We start from the raw sequence: 21,210 nt of genomic DNA, 5'->3' as shown, positions 1-21,210 counted from the left end.
TTGAATGATCTAGTTGGCATGGAGAGACGAATTGAAAATCTTGAATCATTGTTTCACACCAAGTCATCGTTAGATGCCCAAATTGTAGGAATTTTGGGAATGGATGGAATGGGCAAGACAACTCTAGCACATGCCCTATTTACTCGAATTTACAATAGGTTCGAAGGTCATTGCTTTCTTGAAAATACTAGGGAAGAATGGCAAAAACATAATAGGCTCAATTTAAGGGAAAAGCTTTATGCTGAGTTATTGGAGGAACGCCATCAAGATATAGTCAACATGTTTGTGAAGGAAACACTTTCTCGTAAAAAGGTACTCATTGTTCTTGACGATCTATCTGATGTAGAGCAATTTGAGTATTTAGTTGGAGATCCTAATTGGTTAAGGCATGGAAGTAGAGTAATTATAACAACTAGAAATAAGCAAATGCTTAATAATATTGGGGTTGATTGGATCTACATGGCAGAGCAACTAGATGATGATGAAGCTCTTCAACTCTTTAGTTTGAAAGCATTCCAAAGAGATTCTCCACCAAAGAAATACATGGAGTGGTCGAAATAAGTAGTGAATTATGTCGCAAGCATGCCCTTGGCTCTAAAAGTTTTAGGTTCTCACTTGAATTCAAAGAGCAAAGAAGAGTGGAGAAATGCATTAAACAAGTTGAAACTGTTTCTCGATCGAAAGATTCAGGGTATATTGAGAATAAGTTTTGATGATGGACTTGATGATCATGAACGAGATGTGTTTCTTGACATTGCCTGTTTTTTTAAAGGAAATAGAATAGCGTTTGTGGAAGACATTTTGGGTGGTTGTGGATTTAAGGATACCAAAAGAAATCTCATTAATAACTCTCTCATTAGTATCACACATGAGAATAAGGTAGGGATGCATAGTTTGGTGCAACAAATGGGGTGGGAAATTGCTCGTCAACAAAATCCTAAAGAGCCTGAAAAGCGCAATAGGTTGTGGATTACTAGTGAAGTATGTCGTGTTTTGCTACATTATTTAGTAAGTACTAATTAATGATTTATTCTATTATTATATATTGTTAGTGTTGTTGATGTAAGAGTAAATATATATATATATATGAGAATTCTCCTATAGTGTTTCACTTTAAGCTCTACCGGTGGGGCTCTCAGTGTTCTCGACTCGTGAACAGTTTTCGGCGCAATTTTGTTTTATGATCGTGTATATTGTAGCTATTTAGAGCGTCCTGCAAATTTTCAGAAAATTCCGAATAGTTTACAGTACCGAAAACTAAGTTCAAATATGTTGTTGCATGCGTGATTAATTTTTTTTATGCGCTTGGAAAACAACATGTTTTGAACCTAGTTTTTGGTACTGTAAACTATTCAGAATTGTCTGAAAATTTACAGGATGCTCTAAACAACTACAATATATACAGTCATTAAAAAAATCTCGTTGAAAACTGTTTACGGGTCGAGAAACACTAAGAGCTCCACCGGTAGGGCTTAAAGTGAAGCCCTATAGGAGAATTGTCATACATATATATATATATATTACAAATTTTTAAGTTGTGTAATCTGCTGTCATATTGCTTGTCAATTTTCAGGGTACTTCATCAATTGAAGGATTATCACTTAACACATCTCACATGAAGTATGATATAGACATAAAACCTACCGCTTTCAATGAGATGTACAATCTAAGATTGCTTAGAATTATTGTATGCATGGGGAACTACAAATTAAGTGTTTCTGGAGGTCTTGATTTTCTTCCAGATGCGCTTAGATATCTCGAGTGGGTTCAGTATCCGTTAAAATCCTTGCCATCAAGTTTCATTCCACATAATCTTGTAAACCTCGATATGCCCCTAGGCCAGGTTGAGCATCTTTGGAATGGACTACAGGTATATGTAGTGTAAATGATATATTTTGTTAATAAATAATGTTTAGGTATAATAATTACAAGAACATATATTTTTTTTCATTAATTTCTTTTTTTTCCCTACAGCATGTGGAGAGCTTACAGTATGTGTGTCTTTGTTTCTCAAAGAAGCTATCTAATATACCAAATTTGAGTGGGGCTAATCTTAAGTGTGCAGATTTTGAAGGTTATACAAGTTTGGTTGAGGTTCCTTCATTGAGGTTTCAACAAATTAATGAAAAAAATTCTAGTAAGATAATTAGGAACCAAATTACATCAAATATCTGGAGCAAAAGAGAAGACTTGTTAAGATATGGGCCATTTCAGGGTCTCAAAGTCCGTGACTACTCTTTGAATCTTAATGGATGTTCTAATTTCAAAACTCTTTCCCATTTGTCTGGAGATATTGAATATATATATTTACGCTCGACTGCAATAGAAGAACTTCACCATTCAATTTGGAGTCTTGGACATCTAGCTTTATTGGATCTCAACAATTGTAAAAGCCTCAAGAACCTACCAGAAGACATTTGTAAGTTGGAGTGCATGAAGGATCTAAACCTAGGTGGGTGCGTGTGTATCAACATGTTTCCAAAGCTTCCGAAGAATATAGTGAGAGTAGATTTGAGTGGAACAGCAATAAAACAAGTCCCATCATCATCATTCGATTATTGTACAAGTCTTGAGGTTTTGTGTCTGAAAGATTGCACAAGGCTTGAATATGTTTCAACAGCTATTAGCAAGTTAAAATTGCTCAATTATCTTGACCTTTCTTATTGTTCCAAATTAAAGTGCTTCCCAAACATCACGGAGCCTATGGAACATTTGGTGCATCTTTATTTGAATGGTTCGGGGATTGAGGAGATACAATACAGGTCGATTAAAACTTTAATTGGGCTTCGAATGCTAAATTTGAGGCAATGCATAAATCTTAAATCTCTTCCAATAGGTATTTTTTGTACAAGCCACCTTGAGGTTCTCTACCTACCAGAGCGTTTAGAATTGGAGAGTTCAAGATTTCGGAAAATTGAGTATGAATGCTACCGTGATGCTTATAACACAGCTAAAAATTCAATCTTAAATCAAGTATGTTCGCACCAACTTTCATTTTAAATTATTTGACTAGATTTCTTAATTGAAATTCTCTTGTTTATGTTGTATGCAGCAGGAAACAGCTTACTCTGAAAAGGGTTCTATCGTTTTGGCGATAAAATACCATCTTGGTTCATACAACAGTCTGAAGGATCATCTATAGGCTTTAAGTTTTCATCAAATTGGCTGGAAATCGACTCAATAACGCTAGCTTTATGTATGGTGGTTAACTTTGAGGAGTTGTATATTCATGAGACGAGCCACATCATTCGTTGTGAATGCCATTTCATCAAATGTGATAACACAATTCGGAAATGGGTGGTTGTGTTTCCTAAACAGGAGAAATTCGCACGTCGCAAAATTTCAAACATCTTGTTGATATGGTTTTTGAATGAGACATTCAGCTTTATTCATGACACAGTTGAGGTATCATTTCACTTCTCCATTTTAGATGAAGAAGGGAAACAACATCGTGTTGGCCTAGTAAAAAAGTGTGGAATCCATGTGTTGAATAGCCAATGTGCAAATACTGAGAAAATTCCTCGCAACTACTTCCCATTACTGCGTTTCATAAAAAAGGTAATTCATAAACTTCCTTCCTTAACATTGCTGCACCTTTAATTAATCGTGTTTATTTTAGACCGTTTATAATTAACATACATTATTGATTGATGCTCATATAACACTATCATGATTGATAGATTATTCTTGTGATCTCCTTAATAGTGATGCATACGGGACAGGAAATTAATGGGGAGTGCTCCCGTCCCCGTCCCCATTTATATTTTTAATCCACGTCTCCGCCCTCCCCATTTATTCCCCATCGGGGGCAAGGTGGGAAATCCCCACGGCTAATAGGGGTGAGTCCCCGCGGGACCCGTCCTAATGGGGAAAATGTGCATATTGACTTATATGTAAATGAAAGAAAATAATAAAAAAAAAAATTTGGGAAAACTATGAAACTACTGACTTTGATTAAGAATTTTTGCTCTAGGGAATAAATGTGCCCATGGGGAAACCTTCTGAACTCATTTTAATTGCACGGGGGAGTACGATAGAATATTTTGGACAAGGGCTCGAGGGAAGGATATCATGGACACAAAACGAATGCATTTAAGTTAATGATTTTATATATTGAATTAAATCTGTTTACGAATAAGGAACTGCTGTGCTGTGTTGATTATGTTCTAATAAAAGAACTAGAACTACCAACTTTGATTGATCTTCTTCTCTCAAGCTGAAATAGAAACTCTGCAGTCTCGGCTTTAGTCTTCTTGGAAGAGACATGACCATCTTTTAGATCTTCTGGCCCAACTGTAAATGCCCAATGTTAACAGAAAAGTCAACAACTGCAACCAGTTTATATAAAGATAAACCAGTTTATATAAAGGGTTCCAGAGTAATTCTTACCCTTATCTGGCAATGTGGACATCTGTAACTATGTCAAAAAATTAAAATTAAGGAATGCATCAGCCTATAGATGTCAAAAAACAACTATGCGGAAGTCTTGAGTTTTCATGGTAGAATTATCTCAACATTGTGTAACTCATTTTCATGAACAAATGCTTAACCAAAAAAATATGTCTCTCTAATCATAACATCTGAACAACAATAACACACCCTCCTTTCTGATGAGATGGAAAACTTTTAAGCTTTTTGTTCATTATCAGCCGCATTAAATGAGTGGACAGCAGATGCAAGTCAAATTGCAATCAAGAAGTAGCCAACGCTGGGGAAGTAGTTCATGGTCGTTCTTTTTGTTGCCATCAAAATCCATAAATTTTCAGTACCTAGCTGATAAAGTGAGAGTGTCAACACAAAGAAGCATCACTATTTCAAGATTGTCAGATAAAGCTTGAGGTGATGACTTCTGTAGCTGGCAAACCAACAAAAGCCCAAGAATACGGAGTCGAGAGATTTCCAAGGCTAAGGACCACTCCTCCTATCTTGCAAAAAACACAGAGGCAGATATACATTTAAGTGAAAGGCTACACATATATTATAATATAATATGAAGCAGATAAATGGCCAAAAGAAAAGAAAACTTCCTCTTTTTATTAGCAAATCTGGGATTCACGCAAGCTGTATTATTTAACTAATGCTTGAATCACTCCTTTTATCATGGCTTGTATAGGGAAATTAGGATAATAATCTGAAACACAATAACAGACAAGACATGAGGAAAGTAAAAAATATCTCCAAAAAGTATCTTTTGTTGTGATGAACGAATGAAAGGAAAAATGCTCTGTATTATTTCATTGATTGAGGAAGAATTACGCATGCTTTATATACAAGATGGTTGAGTAAAATCAACCGAACAAACTAACAGAAAGTTAGTTAATAAGAAACTAACTAACTAATGCTTAACTACTAACAGACTTGCTATACAGAGCTTAGAGAAAGCTTAGCACTAGGTACCCTTAACATCTTTCACTTTCCCCAAAGAAAAATCCTTTTTGCTGTAAAAAGGTCATAGTATTTTAACACAACCTTTCTGTTCTTAAACCAAACAACAGCACATACAGAGATAGTTGTAGACAAAGCAATATGAACAACAGAAAGGATGCTTGTCTCAAAGATATTAAAAACCATAAACCCATAATAATATTTCACAAAATGTACACTAACAGTAAAAATAACAATTATATATACAGAGCAAGAAAAACATCTGATGGTTGGATTGGATATGATCATTAGGAATGAACAACCCCAATTGAAGCTAATCATTTTTCTTTTGTATAGATCAAGACAAAAAAGAAAATCTCTTGCTGGAACACAATTAAAATTTTATAAACTAGTCATTATTATATTCCATTTGACATTTCAATGCCTAGATACATGAACACATTCAATCAAATGCCTAGATGCATGAACACATTCAAGCACAAATCAATAAAGACCACGTACCTGAAAAATGAGCCATTTTGAATAACTTCAGAGGAAACACAAAGTTAGCTGTGAAAACTCAAGCTCCCATTTCCCCAAGTAAGCCATTCTCACAAGTCATTCCAGTTAAAGCCCGTTCTTTCTGACATATAACCAGATACTGGATGCTGCTATTGTTAAGATGAAAAGCTATGAAAGGAGTTATCTTCCAGGTCCAATGTTTGGTCCATATTCTTTTATAAATATAATACTACAAAAATTGTACCAAGGTATATAAATTTCAAGGTGATAAGAAAAATATGTAATGAATTTGATATTCACTTGCTGTTTGGAGCATGAAATTTATTACAATGAATAACTCATTTTTCTTTGCTTTGTATGTTTTTTTTAAAAAAAATTGAAATAATAAGCATTAAGTTACCAATTTTTTTTAATAAAAAAAGAAGTGATAATAACACAACCAAGATATTTAACTTAATTATTAATGTATACATTGATGTATAAAGGTATCAATATATAATGGACATGCATTAATTAAGTTACATTAATAGCAATTAGAAGTGTGATGGAATATATGGAGGTAGTTATATATATATATATATATGAACGACTTATTAATCGTTTTATTCATAGATGTGTATTAATAATTATGATGATATGATAACATATTGACTTGATATAACAAGTCACCAACACGTAGAAATTTTTTTTCTACATTAATTTTGAATTTTCATATATAATGCTTAAATAAGAATTTTTTTTAATTATTTAATTTAATAAATATGTGACCGCCATAACCATTAAGAGTGCCCCTTATATATATATATAAATTCCAATTTATGTGAATTTCTCACGATGATGTAGTGTTCTTTTAGGAAGCCTTAAATGTTATTTTCATGGGTGGAGTCACACACACATCAATCAATGGGGGCTCACTATCCCTAATTATGTCTTCACTTAAATTTCCCCTGTAATATATACTTTGAGTGATTCTTATATAGAATAGATATTTATATAATGTATCTTAATGGCCCAAATTGAGAAAAGTAGATGGCTAACTAAGAGGTCTAGATAATTCTTACATATTATATTCCTCAAAAAAAAAAAAAAAAGCCTTACATATTATAAAGGAAGGTTGGACAAAATATACATTTTTTTTCTTAATATATATCATTTTATAAAATGATAATGTTTTTATAAAATCTCATTTCATAAAATAATTTTGATACACATGTGGAATTCACTCGATACTTTATCTAAAAAGTTAATTTATGAATAATTATAAAAAGAAAATTATTTTAAAAATAACATTAAAAGAAAAACGAATATTTTCATTAATTTATTATAAGATATACTAGTATGTTGTTGGATATAACTTTTGCCCCAACACAAAAAGTAAGAGATCTATCTTGAAGAGTAGATCATAAATTAATATATAAAAAGGGTTTTTTTTTGTTATATTATTATATTGAATAAGTTGATATCATAAATATATTTTTTGGTCATCAATCAAGTAACTCGATGATCATAACTCTTCTATATAAAAAATGTGTAGATAATCAAAACTCTTAGTATTAACGGTTTATTTCGTTAAGTTTAACATAATATTTTAAATATTTAATAAAAGATACCATTAAAACTAATTAAAAATAGATATTTATTAATTATATTGATATAAATTCAAATATTATAATAAAAATTTAAATTTAAATTTAAATGTTAGAAAATATCATTATGGTTTAGGATGTTTTACTAAAATGTCATCATATTATAAATTCAGATTTGTATTGAACTTCTTTAAGGAAGCAGATGAAGCACTACTGTGAGGAGTTTGAATCTGTGGAGACACATTAGGGGTAGTGCTGGAGGCATCTGAAGTAGATAATGACTGAGATGGTGCTAAGGGGAGGCCATTAGAGCGTGAATTTGAGGAAGCAGAAACATGATGTTGATGCAGCTCAGGTACAACAGCAGGATGTAAAATATCATGAGTATTATTCTTATCAAAATGAGTAAAAAATTGAGCTGTTGGAACAGAAGTGTAGTCATGAGAAGGTACCTGTGAAGAATTGTTGTTGGAGAATGCAAGGAAATAAGACTCATTGAACACCACATTTCGAGCAACAAAGATTCTGCCAGTATTGTTTTCACAGAGATAACCCTTGTGTTTGGGAGAGTAACCAAGAAAGATGCATTCCTCAGATATGTATTCCAGCTTGTGATGGGAGTAAGGCCTCAAATGAGGGAAGCAAGCACAGCCAAAAGGTTTCTGAATTGTGTAATCAGGTTGTTGCTGAAACAGGCATTCATATGGACTTATGTTGCCAATAACTGGAGTTGGCATCCTGTTTATAGAGTAAATAGCACATTGAAAGGCATGCCACCAATAGCTCATGTCAAGACCTGAATGAGCAAGCAATGTTAAGCCAGTTTCTGTTACATGTCTGTGTTTCCTTTCCACTCTCCCATTTTGCTCATGAGTATGTGGACAAGATAGTTGAAATTTGATTCCTTGATCAATGAGAAACTTCTCAAAGGGTCTATATTCACCTCCTTCATCAGCTTGCACTCTCTTAATTGGCAAGTTAAATTGCTTCTTGTTATCCAATAAATTAGCATTTGTGACGAGGCGAATAATCTCTTGACACGTGGCTGACACCTGGAGCGTCTGCTAGAATATCGACCAGAAGGCACACCAGAAGCAGGACAGGCCTGTTTTTACCACGACCAGACTGGTCGGTGGTTCCGCTGGCAAAGCAACATTTATGGAAAGATCTTATGTATCCCGAATTTATTTCATGCAATCTTCTGAATATCCCATGATTCAGGGGATAATATCTGTAACAATATTGGGCAACCCTCCATGAGCCTATAAAAAGCAGGAGATGGCTCATGGGAAGGGACTTTTGGAACCCGGGAAATCATAGAAATATAGAAATTATCTGTGAAAACTAGTATTGTTTATGAGGAGTGTTGAAACTCATTGAGCCCAAGTTCTCTGATCACACTTTTGTTCCCATATCAATATCATTCTAAGTGGACGTAGGTCATTACCAGATTCTGGGGCCGAACCACTATAAATTACTGTGTTTTCTTTACTTTTGTCATTACGTTATTATCTATACATATTCGTCTATATCATTCATATTTTGACTCCGTGTCAGTTGGCTAAATCGAGGGTCAACATTCTGGTGCTTTCATTGAGAGGACGACTCATCATTGTTGATAAAACTAATGGCGAAAGCAGGGAAGAAAGCTGCTCAGACCGCCGCCGCTGCACCGTCGAATCCGCCACCTCCTCCTCCCCCTGCAAGCATGGCGGAAGATGAGCCGCAACTAGATTTTGAAGAGGAGGAAATGGACGATGCGACTTTGAGGAGCACCTTGGGCACGTTGCAGGAAGAGCTGGCTAGTCTGAGAGCCAATCAAGAGACTGCCGCAGAAGCTATGGCAAGGCAGCAGCAGGAACTTGATCGTCAGAGGGCGGAGTTAAGCGAGAGACAAGCGGAGGTGGATCGCCGCCAGACTGAGGCTATGGCAGCCCTTGAAGCGGCCTTGCTGTTGGCCAGAAATCAGGCCGCGCCTGCCTCGCAGCCTAATCAGCCTGAAACTGGGCCACCCCAGGGAGGTCCCAATCCTAGCCCACCGGTCCATCCTTCAAGTCCGCAAAGGCCTGAACAGCCCCAGATGCCCCATGACGACGTCCCACTGGACCCCGAGGCAGATCCACCATCCCACGCTGCTCGAGGTAATCCCCCGCAGCAAAGGCAGAATAGGGCCGAGCGACAGCCTCGTAGTCCTAGACGCCGCGAGAATGATGGGCCACACCAAGCGAACAGGGGTCACTACCCTCCTGATAACAGGAGAGACTCGGAGTTAGGCTCTGCAGTCCGTGGATCCCAACAGCATGATAATGCACGGGGACATCGCGACCAGCGCAGGCCACCCTCTAACGCTCGGGGTGTTTCTGCCAGAGACGGGAATAGAGGGAACAACCAGTCTTACCATAGCCAGTCAAAGTTCAAAGATGGCCACGGCTACAACGAGGCTGACTCAGGTAAGAACAATGCTGATGGGAGGAATGGAAATAAAGGGAAGAGCAGGAGCCAAATACCTCAAGATGATCAGCCAAATAGACAAGATGCTGGGGGGCAACCCCGACAAAATAATGTCTTCAACCGGCTCGGAGGTAGCGAGCAACGTAGAAGAGAGGAAGATCTAAGAGACATACTCAATGATCGTCGAGAGAAGCATGGTGAGAGCATCCCCCCAGCAGCAGAAACCGTAGCTATTCCTACTGCCTTGCAAGCCCAGATAGACGCACTAAATCAGGCTGTGCAACAATTGGTCGGAGGAAGGACCTCTTATATTGACCACGATAGAAGAAAAGGCACTCCATTTATCCAAAGAATAGCCAACGCAGAGACTCCCAGCAAGTTCAAGATGCCCACGCTCCCGAACTTTGATGGATACGGAGATCCCGTCTCGCATGTGAATAAGTTTGAAATCCAGATGGACATTCAGAAGGTGTCCGAAGACGCTCGGTGCAGGATCTTTCCTGCAACACTTTCTGAAGCCGCGCAGGAATGGTTCTTTAAGTTCCCACCTGCAAGCATAGTTTCCTGGGAAATGTTCGTAAGGGAGTTCTACGGACAGTTCTACGCAGGTCGTGTCCACCCGACCGAAGCAAACCAACTGGTTGAGATCCGCCAGCAAGATGGAGAATCACTAAAAGATTACATCCAGCGCTTTATGCGAGCGGCAGCCGGAGCAAAGACAGTCGGGGACGAAGGAAAAATGATGGCTATAACCGCGGGAGTGAGGCGCCGTTCGCCCTTATGGAAAAGTCTTCATAAGGATGGGGTCAGAACCACCCAGGAATTCTTAGACCGAGCTGATCGGTATATCAAACTCGAAGAAGCCATTGCCGATGATGGAAAATCCTCGAACAAGGGCAAGAAGGCTGCCGAACCCGCCAAAGCCGCCAATGGCACCAAACCAAATGGCAACGGCAAGGGCAACGGAAACGGCAACGGTAATGGCAAGAATGGTGGGAAACGGCAACACAATGAGCCTTCCACCTCCGACAATAAACGAGCCAAGGGTAATCGTTATGAACCTAGGTTCACTAACTACACTGCCCTCGTTGAGTCTCGAGGAGAGGTTTACCAGGCCACAAGCTCTAGTGTGCCCTACAAGAAGCCTGGGCCCATTCGAAAAGACATTTCGAAAAGAGACACTACCAAATTCTGTCGTTACCATAACGACTATGGACATGACACTAATGAATGCAACCAGCTAAAAGATGAAATCGAGTTCCTCATTAGACAAGGACACTTGAGAAGGTACGTACGGGCCTCGGGAACTTCCCAACGAGAAGCTCCAGGTGGCAACGAGCAGACGTCCACACGCCAACGCTCGCCACCATTACAGCCTGCCCCCGTAGCCGGAACACTTTTAACCATCTGTGGAGGCCCACACCTCGCTGGAAATAGTGGAAAGGCTAGAGAACGATATGCTCGAACTCTGCGCCACGACCAGGACATCGAGATGATGACTGTGGAGGACCGAGCGCCGAAAAAGGCCCGCTCAGATGAGTGCGGGATAACCTTCTCTGAGGACGATGTCCAACACGTCCGGTTCCCACATTCCGATCCGCTGGTCGTGGATATCCAAATGGGCAATATGATGGTAAAAAGAGTACTGGTCGATACAGGGAGTTCAGTGAATATCCTGTATAAATCAACGCTGGAACGCATGAAGCTGTCCGTGAAGGACTTGGAGCCCTGCAATCAAACCATATACGGCTTCTCTGGAGAAGGACTCGCACCAGCCGGAATGATCAAACTCCTAGTAACAACGGGTACAGCGCCTGCCTCAAGGACATTACTCACCACTTTTGTAGTGGTCGATTGTCCTTCAGCGTATAACGCCGTTATTGGAAGACCCATACTGGTTGAACTAAGGGCAATCATCTCCATGTGGCATCTAGCCATGAAATTCCCAACGGACGCAGGAGTAGGATGCGTTTTGGGAAACCAAAGGGAGGCCAGGGAGTGCTATAACGCCTCGATCACAAAGGCAAAAATTGGAGCATCGAGGAGCGCTACTCCAGAACGATTACAGATGACGGAAGACAGACAAACCCAATCAGGTGGAAAAGTCACCAAATAGGGTGTTGCCCAAAGTGAGGATATAGATTTGGATCCTCGCTTTGGGGATTTTGAAGAAAATGTTGGACCCGTCAAGGACCTGGAGGAGGTCCATCTCGATGAAAAAGACCCGACTCGAATCGTAAGGATTGGGAAGAATTTAGAACCTACCGCGAAACAGGCGCTGGTGGAATTCTTGCAAGAGAACCAGGGAGTTTTCGCCTGGTCACATAAAGACATGGTCGGAATAGACCCTGCGGTGATCAGCCATGTCTAGAACATAAACAAAGTCTTTCCACCGGTGCAACAAAAAAGAAGGCTGCTCGATAAAGACAGATCAAGAGCCTTGAAAGAAGAAGTCGAAAGACTTAAAGAAAATGGGTTCATCAGGGTGGCGTTTTATCCATCATGGGTCTCCAATCCGGTGTTGGTCCCCAAGCCTAACGGCAAATGGCGGACCTGTGTGGATTTTACAGACCTCAATAAGGCCTGCCCAAAAGACTGCTTCCCACTCCCGAGGATCGACCAGCTAGTCGATGCAACCGCTGGGCATGAGACCCTTTCGTTCATGGATGCGTATTCAGGCTACAATCAGATCAGCATGCATCCCCCTGATGAGGATCATACCAGCTTTCGGACCGATACGGGCTTATATTGTTACAAAGTAATGCCCTTTGGACTGAAAAACGCAGGTGCAACTTACCAATGATTGGTCAACCACATGTTCAAGGAGCTGATCGGAGTAAGCATGGAAGTATATGTGGATGACATGCTGGTAAAGTCCAAGAAGGCTGAAGGACATGTGAAGGATTTGCAAAGGTGCTTTGATGTGTTAAACAAGTACCATATGAAGTTGAACCCCCTCAAATGTTCCTTTGGAGTCGGGTCAGGAAAGTTTTTGGGATTTATAGTGAATTCAAGGGGAATCGAGGCCAACCCCGACAAGATAAAAGCCCTGATCGATATGAAGTCGCCAGAAAAGATCAAGGATGTCCAAAGCCTGACCGGAAGGATAGCTGCCCTTAGTAGATTCATCTCAAATTCAACTGACAAGTGTGTTCCATTCTTCAATCTACTTAGGGGAAATAAAAAGTTTGAATGGACGGAAGACTGCGAGCAAGCATTCCAGACAATAAAGGCTCATATGTCGCAACCTCCTATCCTATCAAAACCAATGGAAGGAGAGACTTTGTATATTTATCTGGCGATTACCGAAGTTGCTGCTAGTGCGGTACTGATACGGGAAGAAGAAGGCGTGCAGAAAGCTGTTTACTACGTCAGCAAAAGGCTGGTCGGTGCAGAATTAAAATACCCACCGATCGAAAGATTAGCATATTGCCTAATTCTAGCCTCTCGAAAGTTGCGACCGTACTTCCAAGCCCATCCTATCACGGTTTTGACCGACCAGCCCCTTCGGCAGGTCCTCCAAAAACCTGAGGCGGCTGGACGACTGTTAAAATGGGCGGTCGAATTGGGACAGTTCGACGTGACTTATTCACCGCGAGCAGCAATAAAAGGGCAAGCCTTAGCCGATTTTATTGCGGAGTTCACCGAACTCCCCAGCAACGAGTTGTGCGAAAAACCTGAGGCGCCCATGCCTCAAGACAAGACTCCTTCGTGGAAACTATTCACAGATGGATCATCTAATGAATCTCACGCTGGAGCGGGAGTGATACTGATAACGCCCGATGGGCATCGATTTCACTGCGCAATCAGGTTTGATTTCGCAGCGTCAAACAATGAAGCGGAATACGAAGCACTCCTCGCTGGACTGAAAATGGCCAGGGAGATGAACATAAAAGCACTCGATATTTTCAGCGACTCTCAGCTGGTCGTGAATCAAGTCCTGGGAGAATATCAAGCGCGAGGGTTAAAAATGATGGCCTACCTCAATAAAACAAAAGATTTGCTAGCACAGTTTACAAAATACACCCTCCAGCAAATTCCGCGAGACCAAAATTCGAATGCAGACGCCTTGGCCAAACTTGCAAGTGCCAAAGATGCTGACACTGTGAACATAGTCCCAGTAGAGAGATTAAGTGAACCAAGCATTGATGCGGCCGAAGCCAGCATGGAAATTCGAGTAGAAGATACATGGATGGCACCTTACCTGGAGTATCTGACAAATGGGACATTGCCAGTAGATAGAAACAAAGCCAGAACTCTACAAAGACAAGCTGCTAGGTACATACTGCTCGACGGTGTTATGTACCGAAGAGGATATTCAATGCCACTGCTCAGGTGCATTACATCAGAAAAAGCTAAGGAACTCATGAAAGAGGTGCATGAAGGCTTCTGCGGAGATCACGCTGGGGGGCAGAGTTTGGCGAAAAAAATTCTTCGACAGGGCTATTTTTGGCCAACGATGAACGAGGATTCAATGGAGTACGTACGAAGGTGTGATAAATGTCAGAGGTTCTCCAAAATCCCACGAGCAGCTCCAAACGAGCTAAAGCAGATGCAAAGCCCGTGGCCTTTCGCAATATGGGGAATAGATTTAATTGGATCACTACCGACAGGAAAAGGAGGAGTGAAGTACGCAGTTGTGGCAGTCGATTACTTTACAAAATGGGTCGAAGCTGAACCACTCGCAACCATAACGACCAAGAAAGTTCTCGACTTTGTCATCAAGAACATTGTGTGCCGGTATGGTTTGCCCAGAAAGATAGTTTCAGACAACGGAACCCAATTTGACAGCGACCTGTTCACCGATTTCTGCGAAAGACATGGGGTAATCAAGAGCTTTTCTTCCGTCGCACACCCCCAAGCGAATGGGCAAGTCGAAGCTGTAAAAAAAACCCTCAAGGACACCCTGAAGAAAAGACTTGAAGAAGCGAAAGGAGCATGGCCAGAACAACTACCGGAAGTCCTCTGGTCATATAGAACATCTCATCGAACAGCCACAGGGCGTACCCCATTTTCCTTAGCCTATGGGTATGAGGCCATGATACCCGTCGAGATAGATCCCCCCTCACATCGGCGTTTAACGTATGATCAAGAGAAAAACAGCCAGCTAATACTGGAGTCCTTAGACTCAATTGATGAGATACGAGAAAAGTCTCAACTCCGAGTTGCTGCTTATCAACAAAAAGTCGCCCGGTACTTTAACTCCAAAGTTAAAGAAAGAAGATTCAACGTTGGAGACTTGGTGTTACGACGAGTCTTCTTGAATACCCGCGACCCCACTGCTGGCGTGCTCGGACCTAACTGGGAAGGACCTTACCAGATTGAAGAAGTCCTTCACCCAGGCACCTACAAACTTGCACGCTTAAACGGAGATCTCGTTCCACGTTACTGGAATGGAGAACACCTGCGCAAGTATTATCAATAAACATCCCTTCTTAAAGGACTGGCTTGTTCAAATTTTCCCATTAATTTTTACAAGTTTTGTAAAGAGGGTTAGCCACGGTGTATGGCTAACTGCTCGTATATGTAAGATTCTGTTTCAGAATCATTCGTAAAGACATGATTAGTCCATTTTTAATACGAAATTATAAGGGACTGCGCTCAGCCAGTCGTTCTTGCCAACCTTTGTGAATTTACATTTACAAGTATTTGTTCATTACGTGTGTTGTTTTGCTGTATTACAAGTATCATTTTTCCGCACGAACAGGAATGTTCGGACAGGCCATGGTCAAGGCAAGTGATCAAGGACCTAATAGCTCCTCGATCACTTGGGGGGCATATAAGGCACATCGATAGCAAAGCATACTCTCAAGGTATGTAAACACATGAACAAAATGAGTGAAAGCATGCTTCAAGTACTTAGAGTATTTTTTCAAAATATATGATGCCAAAAGTACTATGCTAAGTTCGGTCATACGGACAAACGTTATAATAAGTAAAAATATTATAACACCAAGAGTCAAGCTTTTACACCGCAAGCATTGCTGCTTGGATGTAATTGTTCAAACAAAAAGATTTACTGCCCGTGCAGCAAAGTTTAAAAAGAAATTATTGTCTTTACATTGCCACCCGTGGGTCGCGTGTTTAAAAAAGAAAGAAGAACAGCTAAATAAATTAAGAGGCATGGGGGACAGGAGGATCCTGGGCAACAACCTGGTCAGTCTCTTCCTCGATGGTTTCTTCATCCAAACCAACGACGCTTGGGGTTGCAGGAGTCGCAGCTCTCGCCTCCTCTTCAGCCAGTTGAGCAGCGCACCGAGCCAACTCCGCAACTCTGACCTCCTCTGAAAGGTAGCTAAAGTCAGCACCCTGATTGTGTTTCCAAAAGTTATAGAAACATCGGAGTGTCGCCCTCTTATACTTTTCCAGATTCTTGGAGTTGTCAAGCTCCGACTGCTGCACCTTGCCCTCGAGAGTGGCAATAGTCTCGTCCTTAGACTTGACTACCCCCTCCAGATGCTTGATCTCGCGGAGATGAGTTTTATTGTACGACCGGTACTCTTCCCTCAGCTTAACTGCTGCATCTTTAGCAGCTTCAGCTGCCGACAGTTTGGTCACCGCTGCATCCCGCTCTCGGACCACCGTCCCCAACTCCTTAGCATGTTTGGCTTCAGCAGCTGAAAGCTCCTCAGCCGCCTTCACCTGATGTTTCTCGAGAACTTTAGCCTCAATCTGCTCAAAGTAGGCCTGGGCTCGGGTACGAGCAGTAATGGCAGAAAGTAAGGCCTGTAAACGAAAGAAAAAGAAGTCAAGACTTATCACGAGAACTAAAAAAACAAAGAAACAAAGAAATACTTACGCTGGAGATCTCGTTCAGAGTCCTGTTCAGGATCTGATCGACTGGTAGCTCTACAGCTTGGATCATGGCAGCCCCAACACGCTCACCTCTGCCAATCCGTTCAATTCGATCCTTAGCGGATCGAATGGTATGGCTCACGAGCCTGGCCTCATGAGCCTCTTCGCGAGAAAGATGCTCCCTAGCAGGCGCAGGTGGAGGATTGGACCGAGCAGGGGTGTTTTGTTGTTCAGAAGGAGCTGGAGGAGGGGTAGGAGTTCGCCCAGTTGGCGCAGGACTTTGCCCGGTTGGAGTGCCCTGAGGAAGGTCTTCTGGTCGACTCTTCTTGGCTGAAGGGCCTCGACTGGTTTCACCAGTTCGTTTCTTTGACCTCCGTTGAAGTTGAGGGACTTCCTCTTCCTCTTCGGCCTGGTACATGTCAAAGATATTGGGAGTCGACATATCTGCATGAAAATAAACACAAGAGGTTAATAAGGGAAGAAAAAGGTGAAAAAAAGTAATACAACAGAAAGAAGATAATAAAGTGAATACCCGAGCTACAACTACTGGTCGCTATACTATTGACTCTATTAATCATATACTCATTTTCTGGCATGAAGAAGTTTGGCCCTAGATTTGGAGCATATGTAAAGTTACCATCCCCGTCAAACATGTGACAGGGGATTGGCAGACCATTTAAAAGCGAAATAACGTTACCATTGTCATCAGAAGACTCTTCCAAGTCAACAACTGGTTCTTTGGCCTTTTCTTTCCCCTTGCCTTGGGGAGCAGAAGGCCTTTCTGCAGAAGGGCTGCCCGTGGGTTCCCTGATCGTAACTCCTATTGGCCTCCTCCTTGGAGAGGGCACAGGAAGTTGCTGCTCGGGAACCCCCCCGGCAGTGGGTTCGTCCGTTTCGGACCCTCTATTGTCATGGCGAGGAGCCAGAAGGCCAGACGACCTCAAATTCTTTTCTTGTGTCAAGGTCTTGACACATTTGGTAGCGGCAGACATCTTGGCCAGAGTGTCAGACCTCGACACCATATCTGGTGTTGGGGTCGGGCGCAACCAGGGGCCTGAAAAGCAAGTCGAGCTTGAGAAATGACGAAAGGAAATACTCTATGATAAAGTATCGACCAAGGCAAAGACAAAATTGTACCTCCTCTCGCGAAAGCCAAGTTGTTGCTGGATATATCCGGAGTAAAGAAGTACTCCTTGTTGTAATGTCCCACGTTTGATATGTGGGTGGTGCCACTCAAAAACGTCCGGCCAGTTTCCTGATGACAGAAGTGAAAAAAGCCTGTCCCATTGTGTTGAGGATTGGACTTAAGGTCAAAGAGGTAATTAACCTCATGAGGTGAAGGTTCTGGCCATTTGTTAAGTTTGTACAGGACATAGAGTGCAGCCAACATCCTATATCCATTAGGGGTTATTTGAAAGGGAGCGACGCCGAAATAATTGGCCACCCCCACAAAGAAAGGGTGAAGAGGGAGATAAGCCCCCGCTTCAATGTGATACCGGGACCAGGCGCTGTTTGCCCCTCCTGGACGGTTAGCCCTCTGCTCCGCAGTAGGACGTGTAATGGTTACCCCCGTTAGGGGGTATTTTCTGAAGCAGTTCGCGACCATCCGAAGGGTCATCGAACTGGCTGGAGGAGTGTACCACTCGACATCAGGCGGATTGCGATGACGAGGACGAGCCCTAGTTTGGATATTGGGGTCAGGAGTAAGATTCTCTCGACCACTGGTCGAGGGAGCCCCCGCCTGCGAATCAGGCTGGGCAGAAGGAGAAGGGTTACTTTCAGATTCGGGCCTTTTCTTGCCAGAGGATTTTGAACGGGCCATTGAAGGAGAAGGGTGCGGTCTGGAAGAGGCTCGTGAGAAGGGTATCTGGTGGATGCGATCGGCTAGTTGTTCTTCTCCCTCGAGCAGTTGGGCAAGGAGGTCGTCGTCGATGGGTCTCTCACCTCCCCACAAATCTGGCATTAAAATCTGCAAACAGAAGAATGGGGAGGCGAGGTCAGAGGGATCTAGGAGATTCTTAAAGTAATGCTGGTCGAAGTATAAAAGCTAAGCTTTTATATAACAGCATTCTAACTAAGTCTCTCTGCGCAAACAGTTTAAAAAACGGACCAAAAGGGTGAAAGTGAAAAGTTTTCTTGAAAAGCTTTTTCGACTCCCCTCACAACGGGAAGAAATTATTTCCAACTGGTTTAAAAAATCGAAATGCTACTTCGATCCTACGTCCTAAAAAGCGCTAATCCTGGGTTTTAAACCTACTCATAAGCCTACGTTGCCTACAAAGACATCTTATCTACAGGCGTTCAAAAAAAAAAAAAAAAAAAACCAGAAACCAAGAGATTCGAACAGTACACCATTTAAGAGCATGCACCACAAAAGGTTAGAAGCATGGAGTTTCAGAGTAACTTACCAAGGAAAGTGGTCGTGAAGATGGAAGTGAAAGTTTCGGGAGTCAATGAGCCCACCGTCTGATCCTACAGCACAAAGGAAGGTTCGCCGGAGAGAGTAAAGCTCTGGTTTTTTAGGGTTTTCGACAGAGAGGTGGCGTGCGTAAAAAGGAAAGAAGTGGTTCAAGTAACCTTATATAAGTTTGTCTTTGGTATTCAAAAGGCGTGATCATTAGTTTTCCATTTTCGAAGTATGGGGAAGCGTAATGGCCGTCAAAATTATTTCTGGGAAACTGAAAAGCCTTGATTAGACAGGAGTGGTTTGCTTTTTTCAAGAACGCACGAAGGGCTCTGACACGTCAGGAGGGGTTACCGAAGGGTCGTTCGCTCAAAGTTTATTTACTGTTCGTGGTAAATAAACTTTGGGGGGCAAATGTTATCCAATAAATTAGCATTTGTGACGAGGCGAATAATCTCTTGACACGTGGCTGACACCTGGAGCGTCTGCTAGAATATCGACCAGAAGGCACACCAGAAGCAGGACAGGCCTGTTTTTACCACGATCAGACTGGTCGGTGGTTCCGCTGGCAAAGCAACATTTATGGAAAGATCTTATGTATCCCGAATTTATTTCATGCAATCTTCTGAATATCCCATGATTCAGGGGATAATATCTGTAACAATATTGGGCAACCCTCCATGAGCCTATAAAAAGCAGGAGATGGCTCATGGGAAGGGACTTTTGGAACCCGGGAAATCATAGAAATATAGAAATTATCTGTGAAAACTAGTATTGTTTATGAGGAGTGTTGAAACTCATTGAGCCCAAGTTCTCTGATCACACTTTTGTTCCCATATCAATATCATTCTAAGTGGACGTAGGTCATTACCAGATTCTGGGGCCGAACCACTATAAATTACTGTGTTTTCTTTACTTTTGTCATTACGTTATTATCTATACATATTCGTCTATATCATTCATATTTTGACTCCGTGTCAGTTGGCTAAATCGAGGGTCAACACTTCTAAACTAAACTTTTAAATCTGATGAATATTTCAAAAGCCTGAGATTTTAAGGTTAGTGGAAAAATCCAAGAAAATCTGCTATAATCATCAAGAAATAGAATGTAGTACTTATAGTTGTCTTTGGACACAACATGGGAGGGTCCCCAAAGATCAGTGTGAATGAGCTCAAGAGGTTGAGAGGCTCTACTGGATGACAAAGAAAAGGGAAGTTTGTGGCTTTTTCCTAATTGACAGGAATTACAAAACTTCAGATTTTTCAGAGAGTGAGATATATTGGATGTGGACAGTATTTTGCTTAAAGTTGCAGGAGCTGGATGTCCTAATTTGCAGTGCCACAGGTTTATGTCATTATGCAAAGTAGTGTTAAAAACAGTAGGAGATAAAGAATCAATGTGAGAAGAAAAGTCATCTTTATTGATTGACAAATGATTACAAGTAGGAACTACAGTAGCAGTGATTTTACAACAGACATTACAATTGTTATTGCAGGAAGATGTTACTGAGGTGGCAAGATGACATTCTAGTGAGTGGTGGGACGACTTTGAGTTTTCATCTCCTAACAGGTACAGATCATTCTTGAGCTTCCCTTTGAGTAGGACAGCACCAGTTTGTTTGTCCTTAACAAAACAACAAGATTTATGAAATTCAAGGAAGTCATCATTATCTCTAGTTAATTTGGAAACACTAACGAGATTTTTTGTAATTGAGGGAACATGTAAAACAGATTGAAGTTTTAAAGGCTTGGATGTTAAAGAAGGGAGAGTGGCTTTACCAACATGAGAGATAAGCAATTTATTACCATCTCCTACAGCAACAGATTCTTGTCCATTGTAAGGAGTGGGTGAATCAAGATTTTCCATAGCAAAAGCAACATGATTTGTTGCCCCAATGTCCACATACCAGCCTGCATCATCACCAAAATCTGGGAGAGTTTGAGTGACATGAACTTGAGGATCAAAAGCAGAATTCTGTTCTGTCAGGTTCACTTGTGGTTGAGAGGAGGTCTGCTTTGGTGTCACCCAGTTTTTGTCGAATCTGTAATGGCAAATTGGTGCAGTGTGGCCATATTTCATGCATAATT

General features: G+C 41.3%; 1 long non-coding RNA gene and 1 pseudogene across 1 annotated transcript; one reads left to right on the top strand and one right to left on the bottom strand.

Moving 5' to 3' along the window:
- LOC133812423 (disease resistance protein RPP2A-like) lies at positions 1–3,142 on the top strand (annotated as a pseudogene).
- A 945-nt stretch (positions 3,143–4,087) lies between these two features.
- On the bottom strand, positions 4,088–6,206 carry LOC133812409 (uncharacterized). The gene is made up of 3 exons (XR_009883867.1): positions 5,887–6,206; positions 4,390–5,131; positions 4,088–4,293 (listed from the first exon to the last, which is right to left on the bottom strand). It is a non-coding gene; the product is annotated as an uncharacterized LOC133812409 (long non-coding RNA).
- Between the last annotated feature and the right edge of the window lie 15,004 nt (positions 6,207–21,210).

The sequence above is a fragment of the Humulus lupulus genome, unplaced genomic scaffold (assembly GCF_963169125.1).
Source record: "Humulus lupulus unplaced genomic scaffold, drHumLupu1.1 SCAFFOLD_29, whole genome shotgun sequence".
Classification (NCBI taxonomy): domain Eukaryota; kingdom Viridiplantae; phylum Streptophyta; class Magnoliopsida; order Rosales; family Cannabaceae; genus Humulus; species Humulus lupulus.
The sequence above is the reverse complement of the archived record's forward strand: the minus strand, read 5'-3'. Positions and strand labels throughout refer to the sequence as shown.